Consider the following 17,108-nt stretch of genomic DNA (forward strand, 5'->3'; position numbering starts at 1 on the left):
CCGCGCACGCCTGCACCACTCCGCATCGCCCCGCTCACCGCTGCGTGCCCAGCCACACGCGCCTCGCTGCCGCTGCCGCCAGTGTTGGCCACGCTCGCCTCGCCCCGGCTGTGGTCTCCCTCGCCAACCGTGCCGGGCCGTGCCTGCGCTGCTCCCGCGCCGCTGCTCGCCCCGGCGCGCGCCTCCCCTACTTCTTCATCGGCTTGCCCGCGCCGTCACCTGAACCGCGCCGCCTCTGCTCGTCCCGTGCCCCGCCTCCGCCTCTGGCCCCGCAGGCCACCGCCGCGCCGGTGGCCAACCCCGGCACCCCACCGCTCGCCGGCGACACCCCGCCGTGCCCTGGTTGCCTCGCCCCCCCCCCCCCCCGGACGGGCTCGACCCCGCACGGGGCGCCCGTAACCGCATCGCGGGCAACCGCACGCCCGCTATGGCCCTAGGCCACTGACCGAACGGGGCCCACCCTGAGAACAAAAAAAAGAGAAAAGGAATTAAAAATAAATAATAAATAAAATTAATAAATTAATTAATTAATTAAAGGATTAATTAACTTAATTAATCTTGCTTAATTAACCTAATTAATTAACTAAACTAATTAATCCTGATTAGATTAGCCTAAGCAGATAACTAAACCCTACTTAAAATAACAAAGTATGACAGGTGGGTCCCACTGGACCCACGCATCAGTTGACCCAGTCAACCCCTGTTGACTGGTGACGTCAGCATGACATCATGCTGATGTCATAAATCCAAATTTTGAATTAAATTAAATAATTAATTAAATTCCAGAAATTAGTAAAATCTTTAGAAAATCATATCTTTTAATCCGTAACTCGGATTAAATTATTTTCAACATGAAAGTTGCTCAAAACGACGAGACGAATACGGATACGCAGCCCGTTCGCCCGCCACGCATCCCTAGCATAGCGAACACGCAACTTTCCCCCTCCGGTTCATCTGTCCGAAAACGCGAAACACCGGGGATACTTTCCCGGATGTTATCCCCCTTCACCGGTATCACCTACTACCGCGTTAGGGCACCTCTAACGCCGTTACTTGACATGTCATGCATCACTATGCATATACTTGCTTAAATATTTATTGTTTCTCCCCCCTCTTCTCTGATAGACACCGAGACCGACGCCGCTGCTACCCAGTACGACTACGGAGTTGACGACCCCTCTCTCTTGCCAGAGCAACCAGGCAACCCCCCCCCCTTGATCACCAGATATCGCCTACCCTCCTCTATACTGCTTGCATTAGAGTAGTGTAGCATGTTACTGTTTTCCGTTAATCCTATTCTGATGCATAGCCTGTCATTGTTGCTACAGTTGTTACCCTTACCTGCTATCCTACTGCTTAGTATAGGATGCTAGTTTACCATCAGTGGCCCTACATTCTTGTCCGTCTGCCATGCTATACTACTGGGCCGTGATCACTTCGGGAGGTGATCACGGGCATATGCTATATACTTTACACTGTTACATTACCTGTGATACTGTTCAGAGATGGGGGCTGAAGGGGCAGGTGGCTCCATCCAGGTAGAGGTGGGCCTGGGTTCCCGACGGCCCCCGGCGGTTACTTTGAGGCGGAGCGTCAGGGCAGGTTGAGACCACCTAGGAGAGAGGTGGGCCTGGCCCTGGTCGGCGTTCGCGGATACTTAACACGTTTAACGAGATCTTAGTATTTGATCTGAGTCTGGCCACTGGCTTATACGCACTAACCATCTACGCGGGGACAATTATGGGCACGCGACGTCGTGGTATCAGCCGAAGCACTTCGTGACGCCAGCAACTGAGCGGCGCGCGCCGGGTTGGACCGCATAACGTGACTTCCTTTGTAATGGAGGTTGCTAGGTCTGCTCTCCGGCCGCGTACGCAACGTGCAGGTGTGCTATGGGCGATGGGCCCAGACCCCTGTGCGCTTAGGTTTAGACCGGCGTGCTGGCCTCTCTGTTGTGCCTAGGTAGGGCTGCGACGTGTTGATCTTCCGAGGCTGGGCATGACCCAGGAAAGTGTGTCCGGCCAAATGGGATCGAGCGTGTTGGGTTATGTGGTGCACCCCTGCAGGGAAGTTAATCTATTCGAATAGCCGTGATCTTCGGTAACAGGACGACTTGGAGTTGTACCTTGACCTTATGACAACTAGAACCGGATACTTAATAAAACACACCCTTCCAAGTGCCAGATACAACCGGTGGTCGCTCTCTCACAGGGCGACGAGGGGAGGATCATCGGTTAGGATTATGCTATGTGATGATATTTGGAGGACTTCCGTCTACTCTCTTCTACATGCTGCAAGATGGAGGTTACCAGAAGCGTAGTCTTTGAAAGGACTAGCTATCCCCCTCTTATTCTGGCTTTCTGCAGTTCAGTCCACATATAATACCCTTATTCCATTTGATACCCATGCATATGTAGTGTAGCTCCTTGCTTGCGAGTACTTTGGATGAGTACTCACGGTTGCTTTCTCCCCCTTTTTCCCCCTTTCCTTTCTTCCTGGTTGTCGCAACCAGATGTTGGAGCCCAGGAGCCAGACGCCACCTTCGACGATGACTCCTACTACACCGGAGGTGCCTACTACTACGTGCTTCCCGCTGACGACGACCAGGAGTAGTTTAGGAGGATCCCAGGCAGGAGGCCTGCGCCTCTTTCGATCTGTATCCCAGTTTGTGCTAGCCTTCTTAAGGAAAACTTGTTTAACTTATGTCTGTACTCAGATATTGTTGTTTCCGCTGACTCGTCTATGATCGAGCTCTTGTATTCGAGCCTTCGAGGCCCCTGGCTTGTAATATGATGCTTGTATGACTTATTTTATTTGTAGAGTTGTGTTGTGATATCTTCCCGTGAGTCCCTGATCTTGATCGTACACGTTTGCGTGTATGTTTAGTGTACGGTCAAATCGGGGGCGTCACAAGTTGGTATCAGAGCCGACTGCCTGTAGGAATTCCCCCTCCACACTCCTTGGCCGAAGTTGAGTCTAGACATTACAAAATCTTTTACTAACATGGCTGTGTGCCTTACGGGCCCACATCGCCATCTGGGTGGTATTAGGCTCTTTTACTCCTCGATCCTTACTCTGGGACACTGAACTCTCTCCTACTCGGGTTAAACGATTTTACTAACTCTAACACTAGGATCCCGTGACCACGTTCACCCCGAAGTTGGATAAGCCCTAGTTATTCTTTAGAGTAGTATCTGAACATTATCCACATTGTCATTTGACTCCTGTGAAAACATCTTTGTTTTCAGATGGAACCCACGAGGCAGGTCGTGCGCCACACGACGGCCATTGGTGCCTCAGGATCACCTGTTGTGTTAGTTGAGATGATGACCTATCTGGGTTATCGCTGGCACCCTGAGTACACCGTCTATGAGGAGTATCAGGACTTCAACCAGGAGCAGTACCGTGCCATCGTCCACCTCTACTCTCGGGAGTATGACTCCACTACCGTGCTGCACACTGCTCATGGTGTTGGAGTGACTATCGATATGGCGGTCCACGATGCTGCTTATGCTGCTCTGGCACGTCTTCGTGGAGAGTATCAGGAGTTGGATACCTCCCCCTTCAGGCACATTGCTATCGCATCCGATGTTGGTGCGGAGGGATACTACACTGCTGCCTACTCCACTGTCACCCGAGAGCCCTTCTACCATCAGAACCTTGTTCAGCATGCTGATGGGCTGGATAGAGCTAACCGAGCTCTTCGCCACGAGTTGTACACCACCCGTCAGCACCTGTATCATGCTCTGACGCTGTTGCACCCCTCTGTCCGCTCTGGTGATCTGCCGCGTTCTGCGATCTACCCTGCCCGGACCGTGATGCCCCAGGGCGTCGGCTGGCCAGATGTGGGAGGCTACTCTCCTGCATTGGGTCCTCTCCTACCACCTGCGCATCGGGTTCCGCACCAGAGTATCCGCGGAGCCCAGGCTACTCGCGTGGAGGTCTTCCCTTCGCGTCACTACCAGCTGTCGGGCTACACCTACCTCTGCAGTACCGCATGGGATTGACGTAGACTTGCTTATTAGGGTTAGATGCATTCGCCGCGAGCCTGTGTGCCGCCTATGATGTCTTAGCCTATGTACTGAACACCGTGTAACGAACTCTATGCATTATCTCTTTTGTAAGATATGCCGACTACTATGTAGTATCTATCGTGCTGCTTTCGTTGTGCATGTTTCATCATGAATGATTCTCGTCTTTGCAAATTTCTCAATGCTGAACTACCCCTGTTATATATTAGTAGGATGGTTAGACCAGGTGGTCGTGGTCGTGGTGGCAACGCCCCACCACCGCCTGAGTACATGACTGGTATGACCCAACAGCTTGAGATGAATCGCCAGTTCATGGAGAACATGATGGCTCAGTTTCCTCGCCCCAATATGAACCAGCAGCCAACCCCAGTAACTCTACAGGATTTCATGCGCCTGAACCCAACTGTGTACCGCAGCTCAACTCAGCCTCTGGATGCTGATGACTGGCTCCGTGACATCACCTATGAGATGGAGTCTGCTGATGTAGCCCCTGCCAGCTATGTCACCTTTGCTTCCTTCTTCCTGAAGGGACCCGCGGCTCAATGGTGGGACAGCCACAGGCGTACTCTGCCAGCTGGAACAATCATCACCTGGCCAGACTTCCAAGCTGCCTTTCGAGCTCGCTTCATTCCTCAGGGAGTCATGGACCGGAAGAAACGTGAGTTCCGCAACCTCACCCAAGGCAACAAAACTGTGGAAGCTTACCAGCGGGAGTTTCTTGACTTGTCCCGCTATGCTGAAGAGGACATTGCTACTGATGCACGCAGACAGGAGAAGTTCCGTGATGGCCTTCAAGCTGACATCAAGCTCGCACTTCTAGTGCATGACTTTGCTGATTTCGCCACTCTGGTGAACAAGGCCATCAATATCGAAACTGGTCTGCAGGAATACCAGAGCTCTCACAGGCGCAACCGTGACACGGGCTCATCTTCGGGCCCGTCTTCGCAGAAGCGCAAGATATGGATTCCCAACAGCATGTACCAGCCGAACGCACCTGCCCCAAGGCAGACCTATGCTGCACCTCGTCTGCCTGCTCCTCCAACTAGGCAGCCAAGACTTCCAGCTCCACCACTACAAGCTCCTGTTCCCACTCCTAATAATGGTCTGTGCTACAAGTGTGGTCAACCAGGTCACCTTGCCAGGAACTGCAATCAGAATCAGAATCAACTGTCCCTTCCCGCAACTGGCCGTGGAAGCAACCAGCCCCGCAACAACAGTGCCAAGTCTTATGGTCGTGTTCATACCAACCACGTTGATCTCAACGAAGCTCAAGACCAGCCTGCTACTGTGATGGGTACACTCCTCGTAAATTCAGTACCAGCATCCGTTTTATTCGATTCAGGAGCATCGCATTCATTCATGTCAGAAGATTTTGCATACAAGCATGACGTTAAATGTGAGGACATGAACACTTCGGTATTGGTAAAAACCCCCGTGGGACAATGTCAAACCTCACTGGTTGGCATCGATGTCCCCGTGGAAATTGAAGGGCTGGAATTCTATGCCTCTCCCATTATCCTGAAGTCGTCTAACATCGACCTCATTCCGGGAATGGATTGGTTGAAAGCGCATACTGCTTCTATAGTTTGCGCCACTAAGGTCGTCCATCTGCTACACCCTTCTGACGAAATAATAGCTTACCAAGCTCATCTAGTTCAGAACGCCGAGGCACGACTTTATGTCTTGAATGCGTTGAACGTTGCGCCACTCGAGGGCATTGAAAACATTCTCGTCGTTCGTGAATTCCAAGACGTCTTCCCAGAAGAACTTCCAGGGATTCCCCCTGCTAGAGCTGTCGAGTTCATCATCGACTTGAAACCCGGCACCACCCCTATAGCTAAACGACCCTATAAGATGCCGCCGCATGAACTCATTGAGATTAAGGAGGAAATCGACAAATCTCTTGTCAAAGGTTTCATTCGCCCAAGTTGCTCTCCTTGGGGAGCACCTTCTCTTTTTGTTAGGAAGAAGGATGGGACAAACCGATTGGTCCAAGACTACCGTCCTATAAACCAAGCTACCATTCAGAATAAATACCCTCTTCCTCGGATCAATGATCTTTATGATCAACTGGCTGGCTCATCAGTGTTCTCCAAACTCGACTTGAGGTTGGGTTACCACCAGATCCGTGTTCGTGAGGAGGACATCCCAAAAACCGCCTTCGTGACTCGGTATGGATCATACGAGTACACCGTCATGTCATTCGGCTTAACGAATGCTCCCGCCACCTTCTCTCGTCTGATGAACTATATATTCATGGATTACCTCGACAAGTTCGTCGTGGTTTATCTGGACGATATCCTTGTATTTTCCAAGAACGAGGAAGAACATGCTGGACATCTTCGACTGGTGCTAGAAAAACTTCGAGAGTATCAACTGTATGCTAAGTATTCCAAGTGTGAATTCTGGCTCCCCGAAGTAACCTATCTTGGGCATGTCATCTCCAAGGATGGTATTGCCGTCAACCCTGAACGAGTTCAGGCTATTCTCGATTGGACTCCTCCAAAGAATGTCAAGCAAGTCCAAAGTTTTCTCGGTCTCGCCAGCTATTGCCGTCGATTCGTCGAGAACTTCTCCAAGATTGCCAGGCCTCTGACTAATCTCTTGCATAAGGGTGTCAAGTTCGAATGGACAGACATGTGTCAGGAAAGTTTCCAGGCGCTCAAAGACAAGTTGACTTCTGCCCCCGTGCTTGCTCCACCTGATACTAAGAAGGACTTCGTCATTTACTGCGACGCTTCCCGCTAAGGATTAGGCTGTGTCCTAATGCAAGAGCGCAGAGTGATTGCTTATGCCTCTCGTCAATTGCGCCCTCACGAAGAAAACTACCCAGTTCACGACCTCGAGCTTGCTGCTTTCATTCATGCACTGAAGCAGTGGCGACATTACCTTCTCGGTAATCGTTGCGAGATCTTCACCGACCATCAAAGTCTGAAGTATCTGTTTACTCAGCCAGATTTGAACCTACGTCAGCAAAGATGGATGGAGACTGTTGCAGACTTTGACATGGATATATCATATACCCCCGGCAAGGCTAATGTAATGGCTGATGCCCTGAGCCGCAAGTCTTACTGCAACCACCTCCAGGTTCACAAAGTTCAGCCCTCGCTTGTCGAAGAATTTAGAAAGCTGAACCTCCATATTGTTCCTCCTGGAGCACTTGCTCCCCCTCCCCCGGAGTTCCGCAAGATGAATCTTCTTGTTGTTACTAAGGGTTCTCCAAATACCCTGGCTGTTGTACCAGATCTCGTAGCTGGTATAAAGACTATTCAAGGTTATGACTCTGAAGTCCATAAGATTAAACGCCATCCAGCAGAAGGAAAGCACTCATTCTTCTCTATCGCCGACGTTGGTGCCTTGTATTTCAAAGGCCGCCTAGTGGTACCATGTTCGAAGAAAAACCTGGATAAGACTAAAAGGGTTATGCAAGAAGCCCATGATATGCCTCTGTCCATCCATCCTGGTAGTACGAAGATGTACCAGGATATTCGTCAAAGATTCTGGTGGTCTAATATGAAACAGGACATTGCTCGTTATGTTGCTGAGTGTGACATTTGTCGCCGAATCAAAGCAGAGCATCAAAGGCCTGCTGGAACTCTGCAACCTATCTCTATTCCTGAATGGAAATGGGACCATGTTGAAATGGACTTCGTCACTGGATTTCCCAAATCGCAGAAAGGTAATGATACTATTCTTGTCGTCATTGACCGGCTTTCCAAAGTTGCCCATTTTCTGGCGGTCAAACAGACAATCACTGCTAGTCAGCTTGCTACTCTCTACATGTCCAGAATTGTTTCACTTCACGGAATTCCACTGGTTATCAGTTCAGACCGTGGCAGCTTATTCACTTCAAGATTCTGGGCAAGTTTCCAAGAAGCTATGGGGACTCACTTATCTTTCAGTACTGCGTTTCATCCGCAGTCACAAGGGCAAGTTGAACGTGTCAACCAAGTTCTCGAAGACATGCTTCGAGCTTGTGTAATCTCATTCGGCAAGAAATGGGAGGAATATCTTCCATATGCCGAGTTCTCTTATAATAATAGCTATCAAGCTAGTCTGAAGATGTCCCCCTTCGAAGTGCTATATGGACGAAAGTGCCGAACCCCTCTGAACTGGTCAGAAACTGGGGAACGTCCACTCTTTGGTCCGGATATTATCCAACAGGCCGAAGAACAAGTTCGCATTATTCGCGAGAATCTCAAGACTGCTCAGTCACGTCAGAAAAGTCAGTATGACCGTCATCACCAAGACATGGTCTATCAACCTGGCGAAAAGGCTTATCTTCGAGTTACACCAATGAAGGGTGCACACCGCTTCAGGATCAAAGGAAAGCTAGCTCCCCGCTATATTGGTCCTTTCAATATTCTCGAAAGGCGTGGAAAAGTGGCATATCAACTGGAGCTTCCGCCGAACCTTTCTCAGGTTCACGATGTGTTCCAGGTGTCACAACTCCGACGCTGCTTCAAGGACCCAATCCGAGCAGTGGATCATGAAGTGCTTGAATTGCAACAAGACCTCTCCTATAAAGAGCATCCGGTCCGCATTCTTGACCAAGCTGAACGCCGCACACGTCAGAAGGCGATCAAGTTCCTCAAGGTCCAGTGGTCGAATCACTCTGAAGACGAAGCCACCTGGGAATGCGAGGATCGTCTTCGTGATGAATACCCCGCACTGTTTCCTTCTACCTCCTAAATCTCGGGACAAGATTTCTTGTAGTGGAGGAGATTTGTAACGCCCGGATAATCTTGCTACAGTAATCCCACGCTAATCATGCCATGTCATCCCGATTACTGTTGCTAAACGCCCGTTAGTTCAAACTGCGTCAAATTCAAATTTAAAATTAAAATTAATGTCGGCAATAAAAGTTTTCAAAAATTGAAACAAAAATGTTCGGTGGTTGCCAAAAATTACAAAGGTAATTATGGTGCAGCAAACACATTTTTATAAAATGTCTAATTAATTTAAAAGGTTTAAAAACAGAAGTGCAAATAGATAAAAACAAAACAGGAAAAAAAAAGAGAAACCCCCCTGGGCCGTGGCCCAACTGGGCCAACCCAACCGGCCCAGCCGGCCACCCCACCAGGCCGGCCCACCTCCCCTCCTACTAACCCCACCCCGACCGAAACCCTAACTCCCCTCCCGCACGATCCCCACCCCACTCTCTCGTCCCTCTCGCCCCCGATCTGGATCGGGGCTCAACCCCGGCCTCGCCTCGCCGAAGTCGCCGTTGCCGCCCGTGGATTCCGCTGCCCGCTGCCAAGCTTCGTCGCCGGATCCGTGGCCTCCTCGTCTCCTCCTCAAGCTGCCTCGACCACGCCTCCTCGCCGGACGCCATCGCCGTTGTCATCTCCAACGACGCCGCCGTCCCCGTCCTCCTCCCCGCGCCCACTGCCCGTGCCCTACTCCTCCTCTGTGAGCCCCCTCCCTCCTATCTCTGCCATGGTCGCGCCCTCTCCCCTCACGCCCGCGCGTTGCGCCCACCAGCCGGCCCCCATCCTCCGGGCGCGCCCACCCTTGCCGTTTTCGCCGTCGCCGCATCGGCCATGGCCTCGTCCGCCGCTCACGCATGCACGCGCCCGCGCACGCCTGCACCACTCCGCATCACCCCGCTCACCGCTGCGTGCCCAGCCACGCGTGCCTCGCTGCCGCTGCCGCCAGTGTTGGCCACGATCGCCTCGCCCAGGTTGCGGTCTCCCTCGCCAACCGTGCCGGGCCGTGCCTGCGCTGCTCCCGCGCCGCTGCTCGCCCCGGCGCGCGCCTCCCCTACTTCTTCATCGGCTTGCCCGCGCCGTCACCTGAACCGCGCCGCCTCTGCTCGTCCCGTGCCCCGCCTCCGGCTCTGGCCCCGCAGGCCACCGCCGCGCCGGCGGCCAACCCCGGCACCCCACCGCTCGCCGGCGACACCCTGCCGTGCCCTGGTTGCCTCGCCCCCCCCCCCCCCCCCGGACGGGCTCGACCCCGCACGGGGCGCCCGTAACCGCATCGCGGGCAACCGCACGCCCGCTATGGCCCTAGGCCACTGACCGAACGGGGCCCACCCTGAGAACAAAAAAAAGAGAAAAGGAATTAAAAATAAATAATAAATAAAATTATTAAATTAATTAATTAAAGGATTAATTAACTTAATTAATCTTGCTTAATTAACCTAATTAATTAACTAAACTAATTAATCCTGATTAGATTAGCCTAAGCAGATAACTAAACCCTACTTAAAATAACAAAGTATGACAGGTGGGTCCCACTGGACCCACGCATCAGTTGACCCAGTCAACCCCTGTTGACTGGTGACGTCAGCATGACATCATGCTGATGTCATAAATCCAAATTTTGAATTAAATTAAATAATTAATTAAATTCCAGAAATTAGTAAAATCTTTAGAAAATCATATCTTTTAATCCGTAACTCGGATTAAATTATTTTCAACATGAAAGTTGCTCAGAACGACGAGACGAATACGGATACGCAGCCCGTTCGCCCGCCACGCATCCCTAGCATAGCGAACACGCAACTTTCCCCCTCCGGTTCATCTGTCCGAAAACGCGAAACACCGGGGATACTTTCCCGGATGTTATCCCCCTTCACCGGTATCACCTACTACCGCGTTAGGGCACATCTAACGCCGTTACTTGACATGTCATGCATCACTATGCATATACTTGCTTAAATGTTTATTGTTTCTCCCCCCTCTTCTCTCGATAGACACCGAGACCGACGCCGCTACTACCCAGTACGACTACGGAGTTGACGACCCCTCTCTCTTGCCAGAGCAACCAGGCAAGCCCCCCCCCCCTTGATCACCAGATATCGCCTACTCTCCTCTATACTGCTTGCATTAGAGTAGTGTAGCATGTTACTGTTTTCCGTTAATCCTATTCTGATGCATAGCCTGTCATTGTTGCTATAGTTGTTACCCTTACCTGCTATCCTACTGCTTAGTATAGGATGCTAGTTTACCATCAGTGGCCCTACATTCTTGTCCGTCTGCCATGCTATACTACTGGGCCGTGATCACTTCGGGAGGTGATCACGGGCATATGCTATATACTTTACACTGTTACATTACTTGTGATACTGTTCGGAGATGGGGGCTGAAGGGGCAGGTGGCTCCATCCAGGTAGAGGTGGGCCTGGGTTCCCGACGGCCCCCGGCGGTTACTTTGAGGCGGAGCGTCAGGGCAGGTTGAGACCACCTAGGAGAGAGGTGGGCCTGGCCCTGGTCGGCGTTCGCGGATACTTAACACGTTTAACGAGATCTTGGTATTTGATCTGAGTCTGGCCACTGGCTTATACGCACTAACCATCTACGCGGGGGCAGTTATGGGCACTCGACATCGTGGTATCAGCCGAAGCACTTCGTGACGCCAGCAACTGAGCGGCGCGCGCCGGGTTGGACCGCGTAACGTGACTTCCTTTGTAATGGAGGTTGCTAGGTCTGCTCTCCGGCCGCGTACGCAACGTGGAGGTGTGCTATGGGCGATGGGCCCAGACCCCTGTGCGCTTAGGTTTAGACCGGCGTGCTGGCCTCTCTGTTGTGCCTAGGTAGGGCTGCGACGTGTTGATCTTCCGAGGCCGGGCATGACCCAGGAAAGTGTGTCCGGCCAAATGGGATCGAGCGTGTTGGGTTATGTGGTGCACCCCTGCAGGGAAGTTAATCTATTCGAATAGCCGTGATCTTCGGTAACAGGACGACTTGGAGTTGTACCTTGACCTTATGACAACTAGAACCGGATACTTAATAAAACACACCCTTCCAAGTGCCAGATACAACCGGTGGTCGCTCTCTCACAGGGCGACGAGGGGAGGATCATCGGTTAGGATTATGCTATGTGATGATATTTGGAGGACTTCCGTCTACTCTCTTCTACATGCTGCAAGATGGAGGTTACCAGAAGCGTAGTCTTCGAAAGGACTAGCTATCCCCCTCTTATTCTGGCTTTCTGCAGTTCAGTCCACATATAATAACCTTATTCCATTTGATACCCATGCATATGTAGTGTAGCTCCTTGCTTGCGAGTACTTTGGATGAGTACTCACGGTTGCTTTCTCCCCCTTTTTCCCCCTTTCCTTTCTTCCTGGTTGTCGCAACCAGATGTTGGAGCCCAGGAGCCAGACGCCACCTTCGACGATGACTCCTACTACACCGGAGGTGCCTACTACTACGTGCTTCCCGCTGACGACGACCAGGAGTAGTTTAGGAGGATCCCAGGCAGGAGGCCTGCGCCTCTTTCGATCTGTATCCCAGTTTGTGCTAGCCTTCTTAAGGCAAACTTGTTTAACTTATGTCTGTACTCAGATATTGTTGCTTCCGCTGACTCGTCTATGATCGAGCTCTTGTATTCGAGCCTTCGAGGCCCCTGGCTTGTAATATGATGCTTGTATGACTTATTTTATTTGTAGAGTTGTATTGTGATATCTTCCCGTGAGTCCCTGATCTTGATCGTACACGTTTGCGTGTATGTTTAGTGTACGGTCAAATCGGGGGCGTCACACCTCACGTCTCAATATATAGATAATCACAATTACAATACCAAGTTGAAACATAGGGTTTAGGGTTTTGCATGGATGGTTGACATCCAGCCTCATGTCTCAATATATAGATAATCATAATTACAATTACATACGTATACAAATACGTGTATAAGCACTATATACTAGACCCTACTTTACATGATCTTCTCTTTCTCAGAGAGTTTAACACATTATTGTTGTGAGAAAATACATATATGAAAAGAGTAGAACCCAGAGGCAATGTGCATAGCATTTAAATGGCGTGTCGCATCACCCATGCTCAAGCTAGTTTTGTTAGAAATATTATGTGGTCTACCCTCTATTCCTCCGCGCTTTTCCGTGGTGCCGCTCACAATCGCATATCCGAGGCTAGGGGGTAGGGACCTTCTTATACTGTGTTTCCAAAGAGTCCGCCTCTTATACAGTTATAAGATTCCTAGTCTTTAAACTAGTTTCCGGATAGAGTCCAGATCAAACTACCAACCATGATATAATTTTTTTGTTAGTGGATCATATCCGTCGAGTCCCTGAAGCACGCGACTGTGAGCAACGCGTCATAATAGAGTATAAATTCCTCTAATTATGTAGATCAATATTAGTGCTGTAATCTAATTGCACGATCTAGCTTCTTCCAATTATCAGGGTATCCGGGTAGTCTTTCCAATATATAAAGCATATTGTATTCCACCGATAATTGACCGGCTTCCTTAAGCATGCAACACTTAAGTACATTCCAACAAGAGCAATTCCATGCACAAAACACATGTATAATTCCATATGAGGTATTCCGAATATTAATGATAATAAGTATTTGAATATAGTTGCAGGACACATAATCCCAACATCTCCCACTTGTCCAAAACGATCATTCAAAAAATTCGTAAACCCATAGCTTGAACATGTTTACCAAATACCACCTGACTAAGTAACTTAGCCAAGGGATCGGCAACCATATCAGTACTAGGTAGAAACTCTAAAGAAACAGACTTAAGTATATTAATTACACCACGTATATAGTGATACCTTCCCTCAATATGTTTGATCTTGCTGTGGAACTTGGGATATCTGGAAACCTTTATTGCAGCCTGATTATCACAATACACCACCACTGGTTTGCTAGCACTTTCAACAATCTTCAAAGTCGAAAGAAATTCCTTCAGCCACTTCCTTCAGCCACAGCGCCTCCTTCACAGCTTCTGACGCAGCAATATACTCCACCTCCATGGAAGATAATGCCACTGAATCTTGCTTCTTACTACTCCAAGATATAGCGCCACCAGCTAATGTAAATAGATACCCACACGTAGACTTCCGGTCATCCAGATCACCCTGCCAATCAGCATCAGTATAGCCCTGCAAGTGTAGATCCGTTTGGTTAAAACAGAGTGAATAATCTAGTGTTCCTTGAACATAACGAAGAGCATGCTTAATTTGATTCCAATGCCCAATTCATGGATTCATTTGATATCTACTCAACACTCCAACAGTATAGCACACATCAGGGCGTGTGAATAAAATGGCATACATCAAAGATCCCAAGGCAGAAGCATATGGAGTCTTCTCCATTCTCTTCTTTTCCTCGGGAGTTTTAGGACACATCCCCTCACTAAGTTTAATTCCTACAGCCATGGGCACTAAAGCAGGCTTGCAGTTTTCCATAGAGAAACGTTTAAGAACAGATTTTAAATAATTCCTTTGAGACAAACTCAAAGTACCTTTATTCCGATCTCTAAGTATTTCCACTCCTAGAACATAGGAAGCGTTTCCCATATCTTTCATTTCAAATGTAGAAGATAACCAAGTTTTAACTTCTACCAACATTTCCTTACTACTAGAAGCAATAAGTATATCATCAACATAAAGTGACAACAGTGTAAAATTTCCTCCCACTATTTTAAAATAAATGCAATGATCTCCTTCCATCATAGAAAACCCATATGATGTGATAGCATCATCAAACAAAATATTCCATTGTCGTGAAGTTTGCCTAAGACCATAAATAGATCTATTTAGCTTACACACTTTTCCCTGATTTTCCTTTTCAACAAAACCATCAGGTTGAGACATATAAATCTCTTCCTTCAAATGACCATTCAAGAAGGCAGTTTTAACATCCATTTGATGAAGTTCCAGATCAAAATAAGCAGTCAACGCAGCAATAATACGAATAGAAGTAAATTTTGCTACAGGGGAAAAAATTTCCACAAAGTCAACGCCTTCCTTTTGTGTGTACCCTTTAGCAACCAACCTAGCTTTGTATTTTTCAACATTACCAGAAGCATTCAGTTTCCTTTTAAAAATCCACTTTGATCCAATTGCCTTTCGGACATTAGGAAGATCAACCAATTCAATTCCTAAACTTTATTTTTTTTCATGGAGTATAGTTCCTCATGCATGGCTTCCATCCATAACTTTGATTCTGAACAAGACATGGCATGTTTAAAAGATTTTGGTTCTTCCTCCAAACTAGAAGTTTTAGAGTATACTTCCCCCATAAATACATAATAATCATCAAGGTATGATGGGGCTGCTACATTCCTCCCACTTCTCCTAGGTAAACTAGTTATGGGAGTCTCAACATTTACGTTGCCATCCATTTGGTTTTCCTGATTGTTAGAATCAGTTTCAACATTAGTATCTAACGGGCTTGTCAATAATTCCACTCTCGCACGTTTTGCACGGCGAGGTGTATCTTGATCTAGAAAAATTGCATCTCTACTTTCAATTAACTTCTTCTTCTCTGGATCATAAAATCTATGTCCATTTGAACCAGAAGCATATCCAATAAATATTCCTGGAAAACTCTTAGGTTCCAGTTTTGTTCTTAGTTGACTAGGTACTCTAATTTGTGCATTGCATCCCCACACTGCTAAGTTCAACAATGTAGGTTTCCTCCCTTTCCATAATTCATAAGGAGTAGAACTAACAGATTTAGAAGGTGAATGATTAAGCAAGTAAACAGCAGTATGAAGAGCCTCTCCCCAAAATGATAAAGGAAGATCTGAATATGCCATCATAGACCTAACCATGTCCATTAAAGTTCTATTCCTCCTTTCAGCTACGCCATTTTGTTGAGGAGTATATGGTAAGGTATAATGGTGAATAATTCCATTTTCCTTGAAAAAACCATCTAATTTCCTGATGTGTATTCACCACCACGATCAGTTCTAAGCACCTTGATCTTTTTGTTCAACTGATTTTCTACCTCGGCTTTAAATAACTTGAACATGTCAAAACCTTCTGACTTATGCTTAATTAAGTAAACATAGCCGTATCTAGAGAAATCATCTATAAAAGTAGTGAAATAGACCTTCTGCCCAAATGTAGGTATAGACATCTCACCACAAATATCTGAATGAACAATAGCAAGTGGTTCAGTAGACCTTGAAGCTTTAGGAAAAGGCGCCCTGGTCTTTTTTCCTACAACACATGCCTCACAAATGCCGTAGTCTTCCCACTTGAAGTTTAAAAATCCAGAAGTAATTAGCCTTTTAATTATGTTCTTTGAGATATGACCCAAACGAAGATGCCAGAGATATGATTCTGAACAATTATTGCTTCCATCTATATTCCTCACTACCGAGTTTTGTTCAGTCACCATACAATCCATCCTATCGATGTCCATAAAATCCTCAATATAGTAGAGACCATCAAATCTATTTCCTGATTGAACTAAATTTCCATTCATCAGTATTTTAACTTTGCCATCTCCAAATAAGACCTTAAAACCTATAGATTCCAGTCTAGAAACAGAGATTAAATTCTTTCTCATGCTAGGGGAATAGACTGTGTATTTCAAAATTAATTTTCCTCCATCGGGGAGTTTGAGTGTATAATCACCTATGCCCAAGATATCATCTTTTGCAGTTGTTCCTAGATAAATAAATCTAGTTCCTTTTGGTATGGGTTTTAAAGAGGTGAAACCAGCACTATTCCTTGCAATATGCGAAGTGGAACCAGAGTGTACTACCCAATGATCTGAAGCTGAAGTAGTAAACAATGATTCAGAACAAACAAATAGATTGTACGTACCATCAGGAGAAGAGTTATCCTTCTTGTTGCCCTGATGCTTGTCCTGATGCTGCTTCTTAGACTTTTCATCTTGTTTATAAGGCTTCTTATTCTTGCACTCAGTTCTAAAATGCCCATACTCTCCACAACCATGACATCTAAATTTCCTCTTATCAAAACTAGAGTTTGGACCACTTCCATTATGATCTTCCCAGTTTCTCTTCCTGTTGATTTTGTCCCTCAAATCACCTCCTTGATTCTTCTTCTGCCAACGCCTCCTATCTTCACCAAGGTGTAACTCCTGATGATGTGAGTGTCTCTCTTTACCTTGTGAAGTTTTCCTATCTTCTTCCATGAGAAAATGATGCCTCAAATTGCGCATGTTCAGTAATCTTTCAGAGTGGCAGAATGATATTTTAAATTGTTCCCAAGTGTGCGGAAGTGAGTTCAGAGCCACCATTACTTGCACCTCCTCAGAAAAGGGATAGCCATCATTTTTCAATTCCTCATTCAGCACGCACAACTTGTTTAAGTGCTCATTGACAGAAGTAGTATCTG

Source organism: Triticum urartu, chromosome 6A, assembly GCF_056163025.1.
Source record: "Triticum urartu cultivar PI428250 chromosome 6A, HENAU_Tu73, whole genome shotgun sequence".
In the NCBI taxonomy this organism is placed as follows: Eukaryota; Viridiplantae; Streptophyta; class Magnoliopsida; order Poales; family Poaceae; genus Triticum; species Triticum urartu.